The 9404-nt window shown below is 42.4% G+C and overlaps 1 pseudogene; it reads right to left on the bottom strand.

Annotated features, from left to right (window-relative positions):
- LOC138146137 (major histocompatibility complex class I-related gene protein-like) lies at positions 1-9221 on the bottom strand (annotated as a pseudogene).
- Between the last annotated feature and the right edge of the window lie 183 nt (positions 9222-9404).

Genomic DNA, 9404 nt, shown 5'->3' with positions numbered 1-9404 from the left:
TCATGGCTCACACAGGGAATCCATCTTGCTGGTGCCCTCACCCTCTATACCTGGCACCTCTTTCTTCATCCAAGCTGCCAAAACAAAGGCAACAGCAACAACACCAGCCAAAGACAGAGCAGGAAGGACCCCCTATCTCCTGTTTGCCTCTGCAACAGGACCTGGAAGACACATCCTTGATGACAGTAATAGCTCAATTTCTAGAGCACTTTCAGGGGGAAAAAGCATTCTTCTCACAAGCAGCCTGAGGGGAAGATCATATAAGAAGTTGAAGTGCCCACCAGAAATTATACACTAGAGCTCCCTTAAACCTGCTAGAGGGGACCCCTACTGGGTTCTTTGGAAATCACCTAATAGGCTCCAATAGTAAAGAAATGTTTCACCTGTGTTTCCAAAACATGCCACAGATTCCCACGGGTTCAGTTCTGTTTATGTTTGTATTCAAGGCTTTGCTAAGGGACTATGGCTTCTCTTTGCTTCAGTTGAAATAATACTAATGTTTTGTTTCAAAAGAATAATACTGAGAATGTTTTGCTTGAATAGAAATAATACGGGGAATGCTTTGCCTTAATAAGAATAATACTGAGAATGTTTTAGACACAATGCTGATACTCTGTTTCTAGCAATCACATTGTCTATAAAATTATGTCTAACAGAAAGCTCGAGGCTGTCTTTCGGTCTGAGAGGCAGTCCCGGATGGTTAGCTGTCCTGACATCTTAGTGTCCATTACAGTGTCTCTGTTTTACAGAAGTGGAAACTGACTCAGGAATTTCAAGGGTCTTGCCTATCTCTACAAAGAGGTAAGACACAGACCTGGGCTTCCATCATAGGTATCTCCTGACTCTTCTGAGAGTAAGGAGACTTTCTACTTTCTCACCCTTTTGGATCCCATAGAACTCAGTGTAATCTTTACTCCCACAAGGATACTAAAGGGCAGCTCTTGGAGTTTTGTTACTGTATCAGGACACTGACTAAGGCACCCTTTCATACACCTTTAAGGTGAGGAAGAAAATAGGAACTTCCTTAGACTCCTGTACTCTTTTTTTTTTTTGCCTTTTTTTGGAGGGCAATTGGGGTGGTTTAAGTAACTTGCCCAAGGTTACATGGCTAGTTTTTTGTGTGTGGGTGTTGTGTCTGAGGCTGGAACAGAACTCGGGTCCCCCTGACTCTGGGGCTGGTGCTTAACTCACTGTGCCACCTAGCCACCCCTTGACTCATGTACTCTTGAAATTGGGAGGGACTAGAGAAAATTGTGTCCAATCCCTTCTGTGGATAAATGTGGAAACTGAGGCTGATTCCAACAAGGATCCTGGCTCCAACCCCACATGTCTCTTGATTATGCAAGGGTACAGAGATGGTTTCATTCCTTCCCTGATGTTCCACATGGCAAGTGTAATTTGCCTTCCCAGGATGGACATCTTATAGACACCCAGGTCTGGTAGATGCCATCTGCACTAGGCTGGATAAGTCCTCTTTCTGGTCCCTTTGGTTTAGTGGGTACCCATCCTGCAGCCAGGTCATCTTGATGTCCCGAGGGAAAAAGCTGTGAGCCCAACACCTCAAAGTAATCTTCCCCTCTCAGTTCTTGTTTTGAGTCACATTCAGGAAAGTGAATTCTGTGGGGAAGAGACCAAAATGAAGGAAGAGGTACAAACTCTCTCCTACTGAGGGATGAAGAGAGCACCACCAGCACTATCAACAACAATAACTTTCAGTCCAGGGCAAACCTGGACAGCTTGGGAGTAGGTATGGGCCAAAATTAAAATAAGCTTATCTTCTTTGGGCCCCAGATAGGCTGACCATGGTTGGTTGCCTCTTGCTATATGACATACAGGAGAGATTATGTACATTGTGGCAATGCTACAATTTTCACAAGCCCCCAGAAGGCCTTTGGTGGGACCCACAAGGCCCATAGGCCATATGTTGTGCAAGCATGGTCTAGGGCATATAGGAACTTAAGTACCCAAGTGTCCAGACTCTGAAGGAATAAGAGTATGTGAGCTACGCCCATACTGACCCTTAAGGAGATTGACCCATGCATTCTGGGAGTCTATCTACAGGAAGAGAGCTCAAGCAGGAAATCAGGGCAGAGAGAGGAGTTTTCAAGGGAGTTGGGGGTGAGGGCCACTCTCCCAGGTCAGTACCTGCTTTTATCTCCTGCCAAAATTTCAGATAAATCAAAAGGCACTCTCAATAATCTCCTTCCACTTTGGCTTTCTGGATCTTTCTTTCTCTTGGCTCTGCCTCTAAGGCATTCTTTAGACTGCCAGCAACATGGTAGACTGCTTCCCAAGTGAGTGTGTGAGGTTGGAAGATGAGGAAGTCCTTTCCATCACAGCCATATCTCCAAAATCCTCTAAGATTTCCATCATATAGTTCACAGCCCAGTGTTTCCTGGAATGTGTGAGAACCTGACCCCCAGCCCCAGGTTAGTCATGGTTCTTTTTTTAAAAAATTAATTTTTATTTTTTTTTATCACTTCCTTTCTTCTTTTTCTTTTTTTTTATTTTTATTTTCTGCCAGATTTTGAGTTGCAAAATTTCTCTCCATTTTTTCCCCTACCCACTGCCCCAAAATAGCAGTCCCACAGGATATCCCCTCCTCCAGTCTGCTCTCTCCCATAATTTCTCCCATACCCCTTTCGACTTTTCCACTAGGGCATGGTGGATCTCTATGCCCCAGTGGCTGTACCATCCCTTCCTATTAAATTGCTCCTGTGCCCTCTGTCTATTTATACCTGTAAACATATATACACATATTCACATATGTATTCATATGCCCATATACCCTCATATATAGACATATATATATATTTCTATTCCCTTCAACTATTTTCATACTGAGAAAAGTTTCATCAGTTACAATTATTGTTTTTTCTTGTAGGAATGTTAATAGTTAAACTTTGGTAAGTTCCTTATGATTTCTTTTCCCTGTTTACCTTCTTGTGCTTGTCTTGCTTCTTGTATCTGTCAAATTTTCTGTTCAACTCTGGTTTTTTCATCAAGAATGCTTGAAAGTCCTTTATTCCACTGAATGACCATATTTTCCCCTGGAACATGATACTCAGTTTTGCTGTGTAGGTGATTCTTGGTTTTAATCCTAGCTCCTTCTACCTCTGGAATATCACAGCCCTTCGATCCCTCAGTGTAGAAGCTGCCAGATCCTGGGTTATCCTGATTGTGTTTCTACAATATTCAAATTGTTTCTTCCTGGCTGCTTGTAATATTCTCTCCTTGGTCTGGAAATTCTGGAACATGGCTATATTCCTAGGAGTTTTCTTTTTGGGATCTTTTTCAGGAGGTGATTGGTGGATTCTTTCAATTCTTTTGCCCTCTGGTTCTAAAACATGAGGACAGTTTTCCTTGAGGATTTCTTGGAGGATGATTTCTGGTTCTTTCTTTGATCATGGCTTTCAGGTAGTCCAATAATTTTAAAATTATCTCTCCTGGATCTATTTTCCAGGTCAGTGGTTTTTCCCATGAGATATTTCACATTACCTTCTATTCTTTCATTTGTTTAGATCTGTTTAACAGCATCTTGATTTCTCATAAAGTCATTAGCTTCCAGTCTAATTCTGAAGGAATGATTCTTCTCAGTGAGCTTTTGAACTTCTTTTTCCATCTGGCAAATTCAGCTTTTTAAGGCATTCTTCTCACTGCCTTTTTGAGCCTCTGTTGCCATTTTTCCTTTGAAGTTCTGACTTCACTGTTTTCCTCCTGTTCCATGCTTTGCTCCTTTTTGTCCCCAAAATGAGTCTAATGTTGGATTCTTCTGTCTGCTTTGTTTCCTTTGCCTGTTCATGTTGCCACTCATGACTTTTGGCCTTTTTGCCACAACAGGACTCTGCTACCAGACAGAGGAGCTTAGTACCAAATGCTGGGGTTTTCTCAGCTGCCAATGGAATTAGTAGGGTACCCTTGCTGAAACCTCCACATGCTCTGGCAAGCTGGACACACCCCAGAACCTCCACCCTAGACCGCAATCAGATCCAAGCAGGTTAAAGCAGACTGGTCACTTGGTCCCCCTACACTTTTGGGGCCAGGAGCTGAAGCTGTCACGCGCGGGGGTGGCTGCACAGCAACAGCTCCTCAGCAGCTTCTCACACTAGGGGCAAAAGCTGAAGCACTCCCAACTACTGGGTCGCAAAGTCAACAGTGCACTGACCTCTCACTTTGTCCTTAGCATCTATGTGTTGATAATTCTGGAAACAGCCACAGCTGCTGGTGATCTGGAGTTTGGGGAAGGTGGAAGCTGGAGCCGCATGGAGGACCTGTTTCTACTCCACCATCATCTAGTCATGGTTCTGTTCTCCCCTTTTCCCTAATTGGGAGAGTCTTTCCCCAGGCTCCTTCTTGTCCTCTCCTCAACAGATCCCCAGAGCCCATATATTCTCCTACAAAGGGATGGGAAAAGAAGAGCACTTCTTCAATAACAATTGGGTAATAAAACAAAGACTTTGTTTAAGAGATCAACAAAATTAAAAAAACTATTAGGAAATTTGAACACAGAAGGAAAAAGAAAACCAAATAACCAAAGTCAGATATGAGAAAGAAGTCACCTCAACTAATACCTGTGAAATTGTCAAGGATTATTACCTTCAGCTATTTGCTCACAAAATTTAGATTATAAAATAAATTATGAATATTTACCAAAAAATATAAAATATCCAAGTTGACTACCAAAGAAATAGACAGCATAAATAAAGAAATCTTAGAGAAATACATTAAACAGACTACTAATGAGCACTCCAGTCAAAAATTATTTCTATCAAACATTCAAAGTACAATTAACTCCTAATTGAAGAACTGCTTTCGAAAATAGACAAAGGCTTAATTTTTTCCATTTATTTCTGCCAGAGAAAGTAAAATGAAACCAACATGAATTTCTTAGGCACCTACTGTGTTCCACTCATAGTGCTAAACAGTAAATATACATAGAAAACAACAAAAAAAACCCTAGTCCCTGCTTAGAGGAAGATGACATTTGAATGAGGGGAGATAACATATAAGAAACTGTGTACAAAGACAAGCAAGTAACAGGCAATGTTGGAATGGAATATTATTTTGCGGTAAGAAATAATGAAAGGTTTCAGAGAAATCTGGGAAGACTTGTATGAAGAAATGCAAAGTGAAAGGAAGAAAACCAGGAGAACAACTGATTCAATAATACTAATGTAAAGACAAGCACATTGGAAATGCTTAGGTATTCTGATCAACACGAAGACCCACAGGAGTTCTAGAGTACTTACAATGAACATGTTACCAACCTCCAAAGAGACAGGTTATGATGAAATCAGTGCAGGGTGAAGCATATTTCTTTTGGTCATGGTCAATTCAGAATTTTGTTTTGCTTGACTGCATATTTGTAACAGGTTTTGTTTTTCTTGCGTGTCTCAACATGTGTCAGAGTAGGGAGAGAAAGGAAGAGAATTCAAAGCTGAAAATTATTTTTCTCTCCACTATTTTTTTCTGGCTGTCCCCCACTTGTAGAATGCTCTCCCTTCTCATCTCAGCCTGCTGGCTTCTTTCAAATCCCAAGTGAAATCTCATATTCTACAGGAAGTCTTTTTCAATCCCTCTTAATTCTAGTACCTTCCCTCTGTTAGTTATTTCCTATTTATCTTGTATATAATTTGAACATATTTGTTTGTTGTCTGCCTCCTCAAGGGGAGAGAATGTCTTCTTCCTCTTTTTGTATCACTAGCACTGAGCACAGTTCCTGGCATGTGGTAGTTGTTCAGTCTTTCAGTCACGTCCACTTCTTGGTGACCCTTTGGCTTTTAAGAAAACCTTTTGGGTTTTCTTACAAAGATACTGGAATGCTTTGTTATTTCCTTCTCCAGTATGTGCCCATTTTACAGATGAAAAACTGATGCAAATAGGAGTTAAGTGACTCACCCAGGGTCACACAGCTAGTAAGTATTGGATTGTGGGTTTGAACTCAAATCTTTCACATGTTCCTGACTCCAGGCCCAATGCTATATCCACCTCATCACCTAGCTGCCCTGGCACATAGTAGGCACTTAATATATATTTACTGACTTAACTGATTTCTACACCATACCATCACAGGTCCTGGGCTCTGTCTCTCCCACCCTCCACTCCCACCTCCAAACTGAAAAGTGAAGGTTGTGTGTATGAAAATGGAATTAATCATGGTGACCATCAATCGAGAAGAGAAAGTTCCTATGTTTAGACCAAAGTCCTCTACCAATGTCATTTAACCTCTTTGAGACTCAGTTTCTTATGCTAGAAAATGAACAAATCATCTTTCCCTCTCCAGAAGAATGCAAGCTTTAAAAGACCACCAGGCTGATTCTCTGGAGCATGGATGGTCAAGCCTCTGATGAAGAGATGGAGAGAATGAACATAAGTACACAGGAAGCCCACCTTCTATCCAATGACAATCCTGCTTCCTAATGCTCTTTTACCTCCCAGGAACGGGGAGGAAGCAAAGGGGATTTCATTTCAATTTAAATAATATTAATTTAATTAATTAATTTCAATTTAAATAATATTTCAATTTAAATAAATGAAAAGAGAATTGAGCAGGGTTCTGTTCAACTGTGTGGAGAGAGACAATCCCTATGCCACTCTGACTAGAGACCCCACCCAACAAACAACCCAACTGAGGTCTCATTTCTGAAATATATGGGGAACAGTACCAAAGTTATAAGAACAAGAGCTTTTCCTAAATTGATAAGTGTCTGGGGATATTAACAGGCAGTTTTTAGAGAAACCATGCAAAGTTATCAATAGTCATATGAAAAATAGGTACTAAATCACTAATAATTGGGGAAATGAAAATCTGATTTTCTCATCCCTGGCCACCCTCTCTGTTGTACCCTCATTATCATATGTGCTTGTCCTCTTTTTAACCACCCCCAGCCAACAACTGTTTTGAAGAAGAACCACTACCCATTCCAGCCCTTCCTTTTCTTAACTCCACACCACAGCCTCCTCCTCTTTCTATGACAGGTACTCCTAGGTGCTCTCATCTGCCTCCCCCAAAGTCCCTAAACCACACCAACTCCCTGATCTCCTCTGCAAAGGACTGTATTATTTTATTTCACTACTTTGTAAATTTAAGGGTTTGTGAAAGAAAGAAGAAAAAAGGAAGGAAGGAAGGAAATCTAGCCAGTAAACCCCAAATTAACTGTGCAGTTTTCCAGCATCAAAATTTACCTTCCTTTGAAGAAAAGGAGAAGGAGAGGGAGGGGAAAAAGGAGAGACCAGCTGAGTTACCCAGCTGGCTGAGTCCCCATTCAGGCAGCCCAGACTACTCACAGGTTGTGTTTTGCCTTTGTTTTTGAGGAAGAACATGACTTCAGGAAAATTACAGGACTTTCAGTTGACTGATTTGAGTGAGGAAGAGCTGTGCAAGGTCACTAACCTCACTTTCTCCTCCATAGACAAATAAGTCCAGTGACCAGATATTCAACAGGATGACTAGAGATAGCTTGAGATACAATGGGAGACCCTGACCTTTTAGGCTAAGGTCTTTTCAAGAACCATTCAGTGAACAGAACTTTTTAAGAAGTGGGTCAAAGGATGGCTCTAACTTTACTCAGCTCATAGACTGGACCACAATAGATCTTAGACAAAGCTTCACTTAATGGCTACGTTTTGGGACCTCCTCAATTAGAGTGAATGGCAAGGGTACTCTAAGTGAGTATATGAAAAGGTCTTAGCCTAAGAGGGCCAGGGTCTCCCATTGCATCCTGAGCCATCTCTAGTCTTCCTCATGAATATCCACTGGACCCAGATGGCTCTGGAGGAGAAAGTGATGCTGGAGAGCTTAGCTTGCACAGCTATCCCTCAAACCAAAGTCAACTGCAAGTCATCATTTCCCTGAAGTCATGGTCCTTTTCTAAAATGAAGGACAAACACAACAACTTTGTAAATAGAAATTTTTAAAATTTTTTGTATTTATATCCCCAGCACCTAATATGTGCTTGGGAAATGACTTATAATTGAATTTAATTTCTCAAATCTGAAACTCTAAGTAAAGGCTTTAAGGTGGGAAGAGCTAGCCATTTACAGCGTCTTGAGGTTTGCAAAGCCTTTTTCATTGTATTTTTTTTTTGTTTCAATACATTTCATTGTATACTGACAATGACCCAGTGGGATACATGCTATTATCATCTCCATTTTACAGATGGGGTAACTATGGAAAAGAGAGGTTAAGGGACTTGCCCAGGGTCACACAGCCACTAATTGTGTGGAAAAGGTCTTGAACTCAGGTCTTGCTGCCTCCAGGCACCCCACTGTGCCTGCTAGCTGACAGTGCAAAGCATCCATAACTAATCAACATTTATTAGCGCCTTCTCTGGGGCAGGCACTGTGCTAAGCCCTGCATAAAAGCAGCTTTAGAGACTTCCTCCCATCTATTTCCTGCTGGGGGAATTTCACTCAGATGAAGCCCGGGGGTCTCACCCTCCTCCCCAGAATACTGCGCCCCACCCCCGCGGTGGCAGAGCGGAAGAATGCTCTCCCAGAGGAGAAAGTTTGAAGTTCCACCGGCACCTGGGCAGCAGCCTGCTCCGCCCTCCAAGGGTCAGCTAGCTAAGACCAAGGCCAGTGGAGGACACTCATTAAAGATTCTAAACTTCTACCTTTAGCTTCGGGAGGTGGCAGCGCTAGAAACAGAAATGGCCATCTTGAGGGCCCCACCCCATTCAATTGTTCCCCTAAGGTATTTGCCAGATTTGGGGGGGGAGGGGGAGTGTCGTGACCAAATCAACATATGTAAAGCTATGTGGGGATGAGAGTGGGGGGGGGGATAAAAGAAAAGAAAACATTAAAGAAATTAACAGATGAAACTTAGATGGGGGAAGAAGGGTGAGGCTTTTTTTCTTTTCCCATTTTTGTTTCCAAACTAGAAAAAACAAGGCAAGATTCTAAGAAGGGCGGGGGAGGCGGAGACTTGTTAAATGCGAAAGCCAGTGGGCCTGGGTTCGGGGTCGGGGAGCGAGAAGTGGCAGGTACCCTGAGGAGGAGGGAAGAGAACTCGGGACTACTCTCACAACTGGGCAATTAAAGAAACGGACAAACAGACGGGACACAAGTACCATGGGAAGAACACAGAAGGGAAGGGATTAAACAAATCTGAATCCCCTCACTCCTGGACGGTGAGAGCTCATTCCTAAAAACTAGAGGACACGGGAGGGGAGTGAAGGGGTGGGGGACGGAGGTGGGCAAGATCTCGAGCTCACCGGCATTAGCGGAAGGTAATAAGCACAGCATGAAAAGGAAGGGTCCGATGTACCAACGGTGTCCTTCAAATGGGGTAACTTAACCGAAAACACCCGTTCTGGTGACTCTTCGCTTCTTATGTTAAAACTAGAATCTCGAGAGGTGTGTGTGTGTGTGTGTGTGTGTGTGTGTGTGTGTGTGTGTGTGTG

Source organism: Petaurus breviceps, unplaced genomic scaffold (assembly GCF_028583685.1).
Source record: "Petaurus breviceps papuanus isolate PSGF00001 unplaced genomic scaffold, PetGlider_PUasm1.0 90752, whole genome shotgun sequence".
In the NCBI taxonomy this organism is placed as follows: domain Eukaryota; kingdom Metazoa; phylum Chordata; class Mammalia; order Diprotodontia; family Petauridae; genus Petaurus; species Petaurus breviceps.
This window is presented reverse-complemented; position numbering and strand designations above follow the sequence as displayed.